The sequence below is a fragment of the Synchiropus splendidus genome, chromosome 4, assembly GCF_027744825.2.
Source record: "Synchiropus splendidus isolate RoL2022-P1 chromosome 4, RoL_Sspl_1.0, whole genome shotgun sequence".
Taxonomy (NCBI): domain Eukaryota; kingdom Metazoa; phylum Chordata; class Actinopteri; order Syngnathiformes; family Callionymidae; genus Synchiropus; species Synchiropus splendidus.
The window spans coordinates 7,574,621-7,590,246 of NC_071337.1; positions in this window are offsets into that span (position 1 = coordinate 7,574,621).

The window sequence follows — 15,626 nt, forward strand, 5'->3', positions numbered from 1 at the left end:
ATAATGCATAAGTATTACAACAATAATTATAATGCAGTAACCTTTTGAGATTAATATGTAAGAGAGGGGTACGATACCGATGACGGTGAGGGTGAAACTCTCAGCTGGGATGACAGCTTTATTACTCTTCAGGCGCCATTTCCTCAGGCGCTATTTCAGCTTCCTCGTTCTGACTCATGAACAGAGTCGTCCATGAGTTGTTTTACTGTTTCAATCTGGTTCTCTTTATTGGGTCCTCAACCAAGCTTCATGCGATCGCTGTCTCTCGTGTGTCATGCTAGTAAACACCGAACAGGGAACAGTACTTATGTTAGAGTCTGATGCCGTTGGCTCTTCTTAAGAGGCGCAATGTGAAAGTCGCACACGTATTGACTGAATGGGTGAGGTGAGACAGGGCAAAGACAAAATATGGATGTTCTCTGAATCCGCGGATCGCGAACGCTGGAATATCAGGGGATTGCTGTAAACCAAAGGGCTAGCTCAGAAGATGCGATGGGATGGATAAACACACACAACACTACAAACCCAATTCTGGGTTCACTTTCCGGATTTACAAAAAATAAACCAAATCATAGCAGTTTAGCAACTCAACAATCCAGGGTGTGTTCCCACGATCACAGCACACAGCGTGTCCAGAAGGGTATAGTGTCCGGAGTGTGGCGAGGGAAGTGGACGTTCACAGTCGGTGGAAATTGACAATGATAAATAGCAAGCAATCTCGCCGAGACTCAACAAAGATTACATCTCTATTGGTGTGGTACATTTTGAGAAAACTGGCATTACACATAATGCTAACCGCTCCATTAGCTATAATGGAACAGCTATTTATATATATATGGATGGATGATAGATAGACAGACAGACAGACGGACGGACGGACGGACAGACGGACAGACAGACAGACAGACAGACAGACGGATGGATGGATGATGGATGGATGGATGATGATAGATGGATGGATGGATGGATGGATGATAGATAGATAGATAGATAGATAGATAGATAGATAGATAGATAGATAGATAGATAGATAGATAGATAGATAGATAGATAGATAGATAGATAGATAGATAGATAGATAGATAGATAGATAGATAGATAGATAGATAGATAGATGGATGGATGGATGGATGGATGGATCAACCTCATGACTCCGGCTTTATTGAGACAAGAAGCATGTGATCAACAGGTACAACTCAAAACATTGACTCTTTAGCCTCATACATCAAAAATTACCCTTTTTCTGGACCATTGAGGCCACCTGCATAGAAGCCACACCCACTACATTTTATGAGAATGAATCTTTTACAAATTCAGATGCCGCACTTGTCTATGAGCCACAGGAGCAGTGATGTAAGTCAGTATATGATCGGTCAGTGCATTTTGACACGCTTTGGCCTGACACAGAAAGTGCACTAGAAAACCGCAGATTGACAAAATTTTATTGGTCTGATGTGACATAGCATGAAAGTATTGTCAATATGGAGCTCATTGGCCCGCAAAAAAAATCATTCAAGCTTCTTAATCTTCTTAGTGGCAGGCATCTGTTCAAACATCCAGAGATGGTTCCCTTCTAGTATAGTGGTGGAGCAGCTGCTGCTCTGGTGCAAACAGTTGTGGTTTCCTGGAGAACACACGGCACCCTCACTGGTGGGGTTCGGCATTTGGCTGCGTACCTTCATCACCTATGTTCATAACCTGAAGAGGGAACTGACCCTTGCTCTCTGATAAAGATGTTATCTCAAACGATTGTTAAGACATTCCACCTTGAACATTTGACGTTGGAGAAGTTCTCCTCCGCCACAGTTGATCCACAGGTCCTCCATAACTGTATAGGCTGCAACTGCCTCTATTGACGTCCTCCATCCCTTTAAAGTCTCCAGGACATTGTGGATGCAGTCGACCATTTTCTTCCTGGAAATCACATGCTTGACCTGCTCCCTTCAGGCAAGCAACTGGGATCACCCAGGACCGATAATTCCAGGTTTAAAAAAAATAAATAAATAAAATAAATCCATCTTTGGTTACTTCATTCATGAGGAAAATAAAAATTCAATTTTATTTTACGAATTAATTCAACTATAATATAAAGTTATTTCGATTACATCTCACCTCAAAAACAGATTTTATTTCTTATGTTTTGAGCACTTTTCTAACACTACAGAAAATGAAAAACCTCAAATTACTTTGGCTTCAAGACGAAGATGATGCTGAAGCCGATAACCGATAAGTAGTCAAGCTTCACGTCTATATATGGAATAAACGGCATCATGAATGTCCATTCACTGATTTACAGAAATATATAGCGCTTTCTCAGGTCAGGTCAAGATCTGTCATAGCTGCTTTATCGTATACAAATCATTGAATGGAATATTTAATCTGCTCCCTTTGACCTTCTGCTCCCTATAAGGAGAATAATAACTGCTAAGAACGAAATGTCAAATTATGCCAGTCGCATATTACTCCAACATTCTCCTCAGCTTTGCGAGGGAGGGTTTGGTTAGTTGGTATTTTATGAAGCGCCTCACAGCTTGAGCGTAAATCTCCAATCAGATTTGCTTGTTTATTCACTGTAAATGAGACTGGGAGAGAGAGACTCCAGGGATTCTACGGCGACTGCGATGCTCATCATGTTTTAATCTTGTATTAATAGTAAAAAGATTTTTCTTTCTTTACTAAATATTTATGGGCATATTCGAGCTCTCTTATCTACAGAGCGGCTTCTTGGAAGTCATCACTGAGTGAAAATGACCATAGAATTTTAAAATGTATTGCTAATTCTATGTATCAAATAATGAATCTATTTGTGTGTGTGTGTGTGTGTGTGAGTGTGCGGTCCTTGTATACTTTTGTGGAACCATTCTTGGATACATACCTACTTGTGGAGACCTCATTTGTGTGTGTGTGTGTGTGTGTCGCTATTTCATTATTTGCATTTCTGTGACTTCAATAATGAATGGCACTAACATGCAGGTGGTGTCATTGTGAGCTTTAAGTGCAAAATACAGCAAAAAAAAAAAACAACAACCAAATTTCCAAGGATTATTTGTTTAAAAAATGTTGTCTAAAATGTGTATATATAGCACAGTGTTTTAATAATTTTGATCTGAGTGATAGGACACACATTATTGAAGGGTTGATGAGGTTTCATGAAACAGTGTCCTGATTTTCAGAGGCCACCAGATGGCACTGTCTGCTGTAAGATGTTTGGACTTGAACAACTAATTCAATGAAACCTTACATCATTTCTAAACCAAGAGCGTCATATAGTGGCCTCTGTTAGCACACTGTTTCATGATACCTCATCTCCACATTACTAACAACCAGCAAGGAGTTGACCACCCCAGTTGAACTCAATGGTGATTGACTGTTGAAGCATCATGAAGCCTCATTGTTCTCAGTGCTCAGAAGGAATCGTTCTCAGAATAAAATGGTGTGACATCATGCAAATACAGTGGTTTTCACAAGACAAAGAGGAGGGATTATGTTTCATGAAGTTTCATTGGTTCAGTACAATCTTCAGGTACTGATTTTAAATATAAACATGGAACAAACTGGTTGATGAAATTCAGGGTGTAACAAAACATCGACACACAGATGTGTCCAGTAACAATTACAATCGATTACATTTAAGCAAAATGAAAACGTTGAAGAACATTTATTCTTTTGTGGAGGTTTCATGTTTGTCCTCATGGAACTTTTGAGTCAAAACTTTTCATCTGAGAGCAGCAAGATCTCAGATTAAAAGTTTGTTATTTTTATTTTCCGTCTTTTTATTCCAAACTTCTTATTCTTATTCTTATTCTTATAATAATAATAATAATAATAATAATAATAATAATAATAATAATAATAATAATAATAATAATAATAATAATAATAATAATAATACTATTATTAATATTATTATTATTATTATTATTATTATTATTATTATTGTTGTTGTTGTTGTTGTTGTTATTGTTATTATTATTATTATTATTATTTTATTCTTTATAGCTTTTGTTTTTTTTCTGATTTTTTTTTTTCTTTATCGTCATTTAGCTGAGGATGTTAAGACTTTTAACAGAAGCAAATACTCTATTTGAATATTTGATTGTTTCATTTTAAATAGAGGGTTTTACATATGAGTCAAAGTTGCGTCGGAATAAAGTTTTGACAAAGTTTGACAAACAGAATATTGAATGGTGGTGAAGCGGGTGGCTTGTAGCCTTAGAAGTGACGCACTTCGAAGAAAGGTTGCTTTGGCTTCAACGAGTTTTAATGTGTGAGTCAATGATCAGCTGTGACTCGCTGATGTAAAGGCAAGTAACAATAAACAGTAAGTAAATTTAGCTCAGAAATGAAAGCCGAGCAGTGGAATCGAAGGTAAAGGGATTCAAAAGAGCGACGCATGAGAAAGCAAATAGACTTCTGTAAAGTCTTTAGTGGTTCCCAGCTGTGTTTTTGAGAGCCCTTTTCCCTTCCTGTCCTCCTTCAATCCCTCGCTCCCTCCGCTCTGTGTGATGATTAGAGCTGGCTGAATAAAGGGAAGCGCAGTCCACCTCTAAGCTAGTGTGAAGGGGAAACTTCCCCGTACACAAAAGTTCCACTCTCCGCTCCTTGGCTAACCGTGCTGCAGCTCAAATCGGCTTTGAGAAATTAATCCCAGTATTATGGAGGGAGCGAGTAAACAAACGGAGGGCAGGATGGGGACCTGGAGGAAGACTCGGTGAGGCTTTTGTAGGTAAATGCCTCTCAGGCAAATGGCTTGTGTTGATGACGGAGAGAGACGAGGAGGCTGGAGGACAGAAATCATGCAGCAAGGGCTTCGAAGGAAACTCCTAAGAACCCCGCGTGAGCTAAGGCCACTTAGTCTCACATGCCCAGATTATTACCGGCTTTACCTCCTGCTTTATTCCACCCAAGTGCCAGCGAGGAATCGTCGGACAATCCGACTCCTGACGGCACAAAGGATCATCTCGGACTCTACTCATCCCCACTATGCACTGTTCTCCTTCCTGCCATCCAGCAGACGGTTCCACAGCATCCAATGCAGAACCACCATAGTGAGGAACAGTTTTCTTCCTGATGCTGTCAGGTTGCTGAACGTTAGCTCAATAGCTGCAATACTGTTTATTTGTTTATATATATATATATATATATATATATATATATTTTTTTTTTATTTCTTTATTTTTTGTACATCTATCTAAGTATTGATCTCATATTTATTTATTTTTGGACATATAGTTTTTGTTTTTGGAAACCGGAGGCCTCAGACTGAAATTTCGTTGCCATAAAGTAGTGTGTATATGTTTTATGTGCAATGACAATAAAGAAAGTCTAAGTCTAAGTCTAAGTCTAAGTTCATGATGTGCTGCTTTTTTCTCCTCTGTTTTCTTCCACAGGGCCGAAAAGGTATATATGCAAGACAATAACGGTTCTTTCAGACAAAATCTGAAATCTCTCTCTGAGCCCAGATTAATCCTTACGTTCTGTTGTCAATCACAGACGGAGACAGATCCATCAGACACATCTTTTTTTTTGACGCGTCTCAGACAGATAAACAAGCCATTTCCGATCTCAGGGAGCAGCTCACTGATCTTCCAGTGATCTCGAATCTCAACATGCTCTCATCAGCCCTGCAAGGCTTTGCCAAGTTAAGGTGCCCAAAGATAACTTGGTTGTTGTGTTGGTTGGTTTCTCAGCATGTGAAGTATGAAACAAAATATGTCTTTAGTTTTTTATTTATTTATGTATTTTTAGATTTCTGAAGCACCACTTGTCCCTTGATCGGGTCACGTCAGTGTCTTTTCACAGCACAAAGAGAGAATATTGTACTGAAAGAGACTTATTGAAGTGCCCACCGGGACCTTCTTAAAGGTGGGTCATGACTCTTAAAGGTAATTTAAATTTAAACATTTATATACGGGGAAGCAAAAAAATTAGTTTGTATTGAGAAAGGAATATTTCAGCTCCACCACCAAATGAGTGTGGTAATTTAAATGTAAACATAAAAAAATATATGACATATTTTGGACATTTGTAAAATTATTTTTGACATGATGAGTCATCAGTACATTGCAATAGCTCAGTCAGTATAAAACATACAGCTAGCTTCAGACAAAGTTCAGATTTTATTTGTATATTTGGGTGTGCTAATGTTATTTTCCTTGTTCTTTTAACTTATTTTTTGATTAAATGTTTGTTTATTTATTTATTTAAGGATTTCTTAAAGTAATAGCCAACTTAAACAACAATAAAATGAAATTCTCCTTTGTACTGCACTTCCATTAATGTGGAGAAAATGGCATGGGAGGTCGGGGTTATTGCCATAACTTCATGAGAAGGACTTACGCAGCACATTAACCTGACAGTGTGTTTGTTAATACGTGCGAGACGTTGGCTGCCAGAGCACTGTGTCTCCCTGCCCTTCGCCCAAGCAGCTGTGATCGGCTCCACCCACTGCGTGGAGGCATTGTTTGCTATTAAGCGTATTTAAATCCAGGCTTTAGTTTGTTCTTCACGGGGCTGGGGATCCACATCGTGCTGTCCTCCGAGAGTTGCTGGCACCTGAAGGACAACAGGGTGATGAAGTCACAGTTTGGTGGATGCTGTTGTCAAAGTCACGCAAACCCTTCACCTGCTTCTGATACACATTATGGTTGATCCTCTCCGCATATGACATCACAGTCAGTAACAAAGTAAGGTTTTATTAAATCTAAATCGTTTTTTCTTGTCCAGAACTTCGTTTCGAGAAGGCTGATGTCTGACCTTTGACCTCTGGTGTCTAGCGCATCTGTAGCTGAATGAGTATTTTGTAGTGATGTACTGCCACTTAGTGGACAAAAATTGCAACTGCAGTGATGAGTGGCCCATTATTGTATTGGCCGATACGATGAAAGGAAGCTGTTCAACGATCAAATTTCTTTCCATATTTTTATGCATTTATTTATTAGTAATCTTTAAATTAGCTTGTTGAAAGTAGGAGGGTTTTTTTTTTTTTATGAACACAGTGACATGGTCCTTCAAATCATTTTTAATAACCACTTGCTTGATAGTAATGGGATAGAACATGTGGGGTTGGGACTCAAACATGACAAGAAAATCATCTTCAGTGATTTGTATTGAGCTGTTAAACTGTTTAGCTGCTTTGTTTGGATACAGACAGAGCAACAGCTCAAACTGTGTTTATTGATTTTGATATACATGAAGGAACACACATTATTTTAACCAGTTGTAAACACAACAACAATAAAAATACAAAAAAGAAATATATAGGTTTCTAAATACTGAATTTCACTTTAGGTTGTAACTTGAGTGATGTTTATTTTATTTTATTTTATTTTATTTAGGTAGTCATGTGCGAAATGAGGTATCAAGAAACAGTGTTGCTGAAACATTTATTTTTTTAATTTTCAGACGCCACTAGACGGCTCTCTCAGTATCGAAAGCTGGAGGGTTTCATTGAATTAGTTGTTCAAGTCCAAACGTCTTACAGCAGACAGTGCCACCTAGTGGTCTCTGAAAATCATGGTACTGTTTCATGAAGCCTCTTCGACCCATCACGAGTGAGGGGTAGATGAGGTATTGTGACAGAGTGTTCCAGGGTTCATGCCCCTGGTGGGATGGTCAGTGTGCAGGTGGTGCAGACTCCCCCATAGAGATTCTAATGGTCTAACCTGACACCCAAGTCCCTCTCACTCCCTCAAGCTGATGCTTCACGAAGCGGTGTCATCATTTTCACTCTTTGCTTTATCGTCCTCTCACTTTACTGAAATCTCATCTCATTTTTTTTAACCTGAGACCGCCACCCACAGAGCTCTGAAAACTAACTTTTGCCCACCCATCAACACTGTTTAATATACTGTGAGTGCAAACTGGCAAAACACGCTCTCTTACTTAAACGGCGGGAATAATCTCTGAGGTTGGTTTGCGGCCAGATGGCGGGCCGCCGCTGCTAATTGATGTGACTAAGCACAGTTTAATGTGCTGCCTAATAGCTGAATTAATGGAAGTTACACAGCTAACTGCTCTCAGATTAATTTTCGACAATGCAATTGTGGCCAAGTATAACTCTGCAAAAATGGTGAAAAGGCTGTTTATTGAATTTAACATCAGACTATTGAAATGTTTATGCAAACACGGAGACAAACCTTCGCATGGGATTTTTTTTTTGGGAGGGGTTCAGGGTTTATCTTAGTAAATACCAGGTCCCAAGTGTGACATATAAGATAGAGAAACACTCCCCAAAGGCACCAAACCCAGGTACATGTCAGAAGCAGGGAACCTGACACAAGCAAGTTACTGGGCGTCTTAAAATCGAAGAGACCTCCACATAGCGTGTCCTAGCAATGGGTAGAGGAGGTATCATGAAACAGTGTTGCATGGTTGAAGAAACAGTGTCCAAATTTTCAGAGATCTCTTTGTTTAGAAACGCCGGCAGGTTTCATCGAATGAGTTGTTCAAGGCGAAACATTTTACAGCAGCAGTGGCATCTGAAAATCAGGACACTGTTTCATGAAACTTCATCAACCCTTCGATACTGTGTCATGAACCTCATCAACCCATCACGAGTGTGACTCTAACCGTGCACTCCACTGTTCATAGAGATGGAAATGTGCTGATAAAGCTTCACGAAACCTCACCTTTACTCCTCAGTTGGTGGCACGCTTGGTGAAAACAGGGTAAAGTTTCCTCAAAATATTTGTTCAAAACCAAAGGTTACAGAGCGGAGAGCGCCAGCTAGAGGTCTATGAAAAAGCTTTATGAAGTTTTATCACAACCCGATGACAACACTCGCCCTCAAGTGTCTCAGAGTGTCTGCACTTCTAGCACGAGGACAGCAACTCTCCGGATCTACCTGTTGTCTAGACAGGTATCCAACCCACACCTGTGAGACATCATGTATCATCCCATTATCACCATGTTTCCCAACAGAATTACGCAAAATGGAAATTTCCTGATCTTCACTTGTTCGTGTATCTTAGATGGATTTCAAAGAAGTTGGATCAACCTATTTTGTTTCAAATATTGTTTGTGTTTTGGACAATATTATCACGCTCCACTGATTTATAGATTTGTAATTGAACTAGTTTCCATTCATTTCTTTTCAGTACGGTTTCATTCTTTTAATAATTCCACTTAAATCGTACAGAACATGCGCTATGCTGCATACATCACATCAGGCGTCACAATTGTCTTTCGCGTCGTTTTCTAAAGTGCGCTGCCTGCAGTACAATAAATCGCCAGCAGGTTGCAGTGTAAGCCCGATTTAAAGCAGCTTCCCTCTTCAGGCCGCTCGACAACCGGAATATTACTGTTCATCTGTCGTTTCTGATCGATGACACAACACCGATATTCGCTTGTGTAAGCGACCATTTTAAAAATAATAAATTAAGTAATAATAATGCGTTACATCACAGAGACAGTATGATGACAAATCGGTGATATATATATATATATATATATATATATATATATATATATATATATATATATATATATATATATATATATATATATATATATATATTTCAAACTTTTGAAATTTATATTTTGCGAAAAGAACGGGTGTAATTTTACAAACCGATACCAACTCCATGGGGTTCTGTGACAGCCAGTTTTGTTCTTCTTTCATGCCAATAATATCAGGATGTCAATATCATTCAAGCGTGATGATTAAAATAAACATTTCTTATACAACACAAAACATCTGTGACTAAAAATACACAAAAGAATGTTCTTTCGGATGCACTTAATGTGTGGAAACTAGAGAAAATGTACGACGACAAATGAATACAGTCTCACCGAACATCACTGTAAAGTGAAAATATAACGGGAGGTTTCACTTGTTTTTCTGCGAGGACTCGGCTTGAACCTCAAATAAGGAAGTAGCTCCACTGTGTGGTTCGTTGTGAAGCAGCAAGAAAGTTCAGGGAAAAGCACTTTTGAAAGAGATCAGCGAGTGAATTGTGGTACTGGCGTTCTCAGTAAAAGACTTCTCCATGTTTAATTGTTAAGGTTTTCACTGGTGATTTACATGAAATGAGTCGCTGTACAAGTTTGAAGCGTTTGTCACAGATTCTTAATATTCCGCAGCCGGTTCAAGCAGAATCCTGAGTGACTTCTACATACTCTAAGGAATACAGTTTATCCAAATGTCCCTTCCCTCTGAGTCCTGGAACTCAAATTCTGCTCCACTAGAATTAGTTTGGAGTCAGAGTTAGTGATTGAATGCAGACCCAGACTCAGCACCTTCAACTCAGATCTAACATGTCTGCGGTTCCTTACTTCACTTCAAGTGATGAAACTAGCCAGATTTTAAATCCTGTCCATCATGAGTACATTTTCTTTCCTCAACACCAACACATGCTCACACGAGTCAATACTGAACTCGTTTTTGTAAAAGTACTTTTACTCATTCACTCAGGTGACATCGCTGACAGGCATCAACAAATGAAAGACAGAATTTATGGAAAAAAAATTCAAACAAATTAAAAATAAAGTCAAGTTGACAATGCAATATCGACCAGAACTACTGGCAGTTGATCCATGGGTTTCAGATCAGCCTTGACTCCTTGTGGAGTTCAACAATTTGGGTCGATATTCACTAGTGCATTTAATGAATAAACTCCATCTCCATGGAGGCAAAGAAATAATGTGAGACGCTTATGGAATGGATGCAACCCTCTATGGACACTTTTGGTGTCCAGGTCATCCACGTCTGAGTTCCGCAGCCATGTGGTTTGACACCCCATGATGGCCCAATTTCAAAGCCTGCTCTGCTCTGAGTTTGAGGCTTCATGAAGCTCAGACAGACAGATCCTTGATGGTGGAGGTACCAACCTGAATATTTCAGCATCGTGGATCGGTCTATGCTTTTTGTTTTCACATTTTAAACCCAAGATAATTCATCTTTTTGGTGTACTGTACATCTCCAGCATGGTCGGTTTGATGGCCGCCAGTGTCGATTCATCTCACTCTGGCTAGTGTTATGGCCCATTTATGGTCAACATTACGTAGAGCTCTGTATCTGGACGGAGCCTTCTGTCCGTGCTCTGCGTTCATTTGGTCCGTATTTCTGCACACAGACCAACCGCAGCAGTTCCACCGGAAACTGTGGAGCCAGTGTTGCTCTTACTACTTGAGACGTAGCTCTGAGACACGAAGAAAACATACAGTAATGGCAGACATTCTCCATCCTCCAGTCACGATATATTTAACAGCCTCACCGACTACAACGCTGCGTCCGTTTTCCTTTTTTTCCCCCCTAGAGGTATATTATCAATACTTTTTCCAGAGTCACCATGTTTGTTTTAGAGTTTGTCGTTGTCAAAAACGTTTGACTGTGGGCTGCACCTCCTCCCCTGATGGACATATCAGTGAACACCAATGTAAAGAACGGAGGGAAGCATCTGATCAGTGAGGGTCACATTGTTTGAAACGGAGGGGTAGCATTTTGTGTGTAAAAGGGAGCATAAATGAGCCTTTAGCCCACATCGTAAGACCTTCTGACCTTCATGACTGCAATCGTCCCGAGCGGAAAAGGCTATGAGTCAAATGGAGTAGAGCTAAGCTTGGGTCATATTACAAGCTGAGATTTCTCAATAGTGTTTTTCACAGGCTCTTTTGAAGGCCTGATGACGTTTTTGCTGACTCCCTTGCTAACTCTCCGTAACACGCTGCGCCTGTTTAATTTGCCCTAGCGGTCTGTCAAAGTTCTAGATTGCTCACGCACCGTCATGCAGGGGCTATAAACTTAGACTGAGTATCATGCAATGTGTTTGAATATCATGTTTTGACAAGAATTCCCACCCCTTACTCCTGGCGAAAACATTCCCAGACCCTTTTGTTTTGCCTTGTAGTTTGAAGCAAGGACAACATCTTGAGGATCCAGGATTATCACCCTCACCAGAGCAAGAGATTGTAAAAACAGAAGAAAAACATAGTTCCAGACATGTAATCTGTCTAATCCACAAAGCTGTGAAAACGTGGAGGAGGCAGGAGGGGCGTGATGGTGGAGAGGGAGTTAGAAAGAGGGCTAATTTCAAACTAATTTAGCTAAGGTGATTAAGTAAAACTGGCTGCATGAGAGTTTAAGCGGTTCAAAGGCCCCCGGCCCTTTTTGTGTAGTTAATGTTGGGCAGAGGTCGCTTGTTAATTTAACTCAAGTTGGACAGAAATTCGGTTTTCCGATATACAGGTCACTCAAACCCCTCATTTGAACATTAGGAGTTTGAAAAACAAGTTTATTGACAGAGGCAACAAATCTAGCTCAATATCAGCTCAAGAACTGGAGTAAAATGAAGACAAAATCTATTTTAACTCATTTTCTTTTTTCAGTTCTTATGGGTCTTATTGTCATGACTCTGCTTATTTTGTCATGTGAGTCCTGTTTTGTTTTCACCCTTCGTCCTTCCTGCTTGTGTGGCACACGGCTGGAGCCAATTATTCCCTGATCACCCAAGTACAAAAACACCTGGACTCCAGCAACATGTGCCAGATCGTCTCCCGTTGTTTCCCTGTGAGTTCTCCTGTAGTTCCTGTGATTTTGGACTCTTTGTTCCCTGCGGTAAATTGGCTCTCCGTTGTTCGGTCTCTCGTTCTGTGTGCTGGCTAGCTTGTTTTTTGATTACTGTGTTAAACCCTGGTGCCTGAGTTAGTGTTTTGTTTCTTCTTGTCTATTTGTGTTTCCTGGTTTCTTTTGTGATTGACTCTCGGTCCATTGTGTTTTCGTCTCCTCTGGTTCCCTGTGATTTAAGTTAGTTTTCTCCCGGTTCAGTGACGCTTTCTGTTGTGTTTTTCTGTTTGTTAATTATTAAAATATATTATCTCTATCTCGGTCAAGCCTCCTTGTAACTTTCACCACTGCACTTGGGTCCCGCTCCACGTCCCTTGACTCGTGACACTTATGGCCTAATGGTTGTGTCATGGTTTATGTTCCTTCAGTTATGTTTTCCTAACAGAGACTGGAATTCTACTTCCTGTAGCGTGGGATATTTCATCATATCTTTGCTCCCATCTTCACCTCTAATCTGGAGAATCTCTGACTCATTCCACATCACATGCATTTCTATTTAAAAACGTGACCTGCCACCCACTTCCCCCACTATTAGCAAGCAATCCTTTTAGCATGTTGTAGCATGTTTTTATCCAAATGATTTCACATTTTACTCCCCCAGTTTTCTTATTGTGTTTTAAATTCTTGCTATGGAACCCCGACGTACACGACCCAAATGCTAGTAGTGACCGGACACAGACTTGGACTTGCGAGATCTCACAAGGGCGTCACCGAAACGGGAGAGAAAACACAAACAACCGATGAGTGAAACCTGAAACCCAAGCTGTAGGCAAGCGATAAACATGACAAAAAGGAGAACAGAAAGTTCAGCAGAATAAAAAACGCTGATAGAAACAAACAAGCAAAATGTAAATGGAGGACAATGTGGTGGTCACAACTCACGTATAATAGAGAAACAGGAAACGCAATTACCGGAAAAAGACTTACGGCTGGAATCAGAGAATAAGGTGAACAAAAGGCACGTAAACCGTGACGGTAAACCGTGAACACAAAACACCGGAGAACACAAGAGAATTCGAGGAGCGCAAGAGAAGTCGACTTTAAACATCACAGACTGCAACCAGGACACTTATGAAGGTTCCAGCTGGGTGTCATTACCTGTCAAACAAAACAAGGGGCGAACAGACACAGGAAATACAACAAAATAAAAGCTTATACAAAACAAACTGGGACAATCCTTTTATTTTGCCAGTTTCCTCTCGTTTCTTTCGCACTTCCTCCTCCTTGCATTTCTCCCTTTATAAAATCCATTTCCTATCATTCATTTTAGATTATCTCATCAGTAGATGTCCTTCACCGTTGCCGACCTTCCTCCTTATTGTGGCGTAGTTGCTTCTTTGTGCTTCTTTTGGGGCATTTTCCAATCCTCTGCAACCCAAATCGAACTTTTGTTTGCCTCAGAAATCAAGATAGCCTCCGCACTGTTCAGTGGTTATCCTCTTTTTATTTATTTATTCATTTTACTCAAACGTATTGGCAGGAAACACAAATTCGACCCATCGTTCGGAAGCCTGACCCAGAAAAAGGTGATTTTTTTTTTTTTTGTTTTTGTTTTTTCAAATTCCAGTGAAGGGATGGGCAACTTCTTGTTTACAGTGACGTACAGAAAACAATGTGGTGACAAATTAGCTCTTTAAGCCAATGATGAATCATGGCGATTACCTAACAACTGCGCGGCGCTGTAATTGGCTGCGTGGCTTAAGAAGTCTGTGGAACCATAATCTTTGGGGCAGTTGGGGGATGAAAGTGGACCAGGCCAAGCCACGGGCAGATGGACTGTTATAGAAGCAGATATTTGGGGCCTCAGACGTCCTGAGCCTTGGCCCGACTGGCCGGCTCGCTGGGCCCTCTGGGTGACACGCGCTGCCCCAGTCTTGGCGGCGTGCTGCGCAGATGGGCCCTAATTGGCTGGAGAGAGCCAGGTAGTTTGCCAATCTGCGAAGACAATGATTAGATTAGCCATGTCAGATTACAGCAAGGCAGAGTCAGACAGTGCCGAGCCAGACTCACCCACTGTGAGAGTGGGACGGCGGAGGAGGGGCGGAGGGTTGGCGAGATCTCTCTCCGAGACAAAACAAGTCGATGAGCAGAAAGAGAAATGTTAAATAAGCAGCGCAGCGCGAGGCGACGGGAATAAAACTTCAGTGTGACGTTGAGGAACACGTTCGAACAAAGCCACTATGTACACAGAGGCCCGCTCCTGAACAGATGGTGCAAAGCCATGCCTCCATAATCCGTTATTGTTCTGAATATTTTTATTATCGCCATTTCAAAATCACACACAAATCGGCCCTAACCTCGACTTGATCCATGGCTTAGCGCCGCTCCGCAGCTAATATGTTTGGCTCAAGCCCAAAGTCTTGTTGTAATATAACCGAGAGTGCAATTTCCATAAGCTCCTCATTTGATAAATTGATAATGTACAGATGTGCGGTATTTAAAACTGCGGAAAAAGAAGCCGTTTTTCCAGATTTCCAGTGATGTTTACCACTGTTGGCTTGAGCTGCTGCTTTCAAGTTGGCCTTCAGCCACTTGTGTGGATTTGTGCAGCGATAAAACCCAGCATGATCTCCATTCATGGAAAGGGTTGACACTGCTGCTGCTACTAACACTCATAACAATAATCATAGTCATAATAATCATAGAAAAAGCAGAAGAGGAAGAAGAAAAGCACTGCATACTTGTGACATTTCTATGCAAATAACTAGAAAACAGTAACAAAATGAAACAACTTACATGACTGAAAAGAAGTATAATTCTGTTTGCCAGACTCAAAGCTGAGGTCACGGGGCTTTGAAGGGGCCCACCAACAGACTCGAACTGGTGTCGTGAAGCAAAAGTCAAATGAAAGGTACTTTCAAGATTGATTCCATGTCATGTATTATGAATTCAAGTCTTTTGGTTTTTAACAGGAGCTGATCACAAGACGCTGCGTTGAAGCTGCGCTTGTTGAAAAGCAGAACATTTGTAGATCCAGTTGAACCTACATAGCACCTCCAAAAGGACGTTAAACTTAAAGTTAGCCCATTTCCAACCACCTCTGAAACTTTCTCTTTTTGAG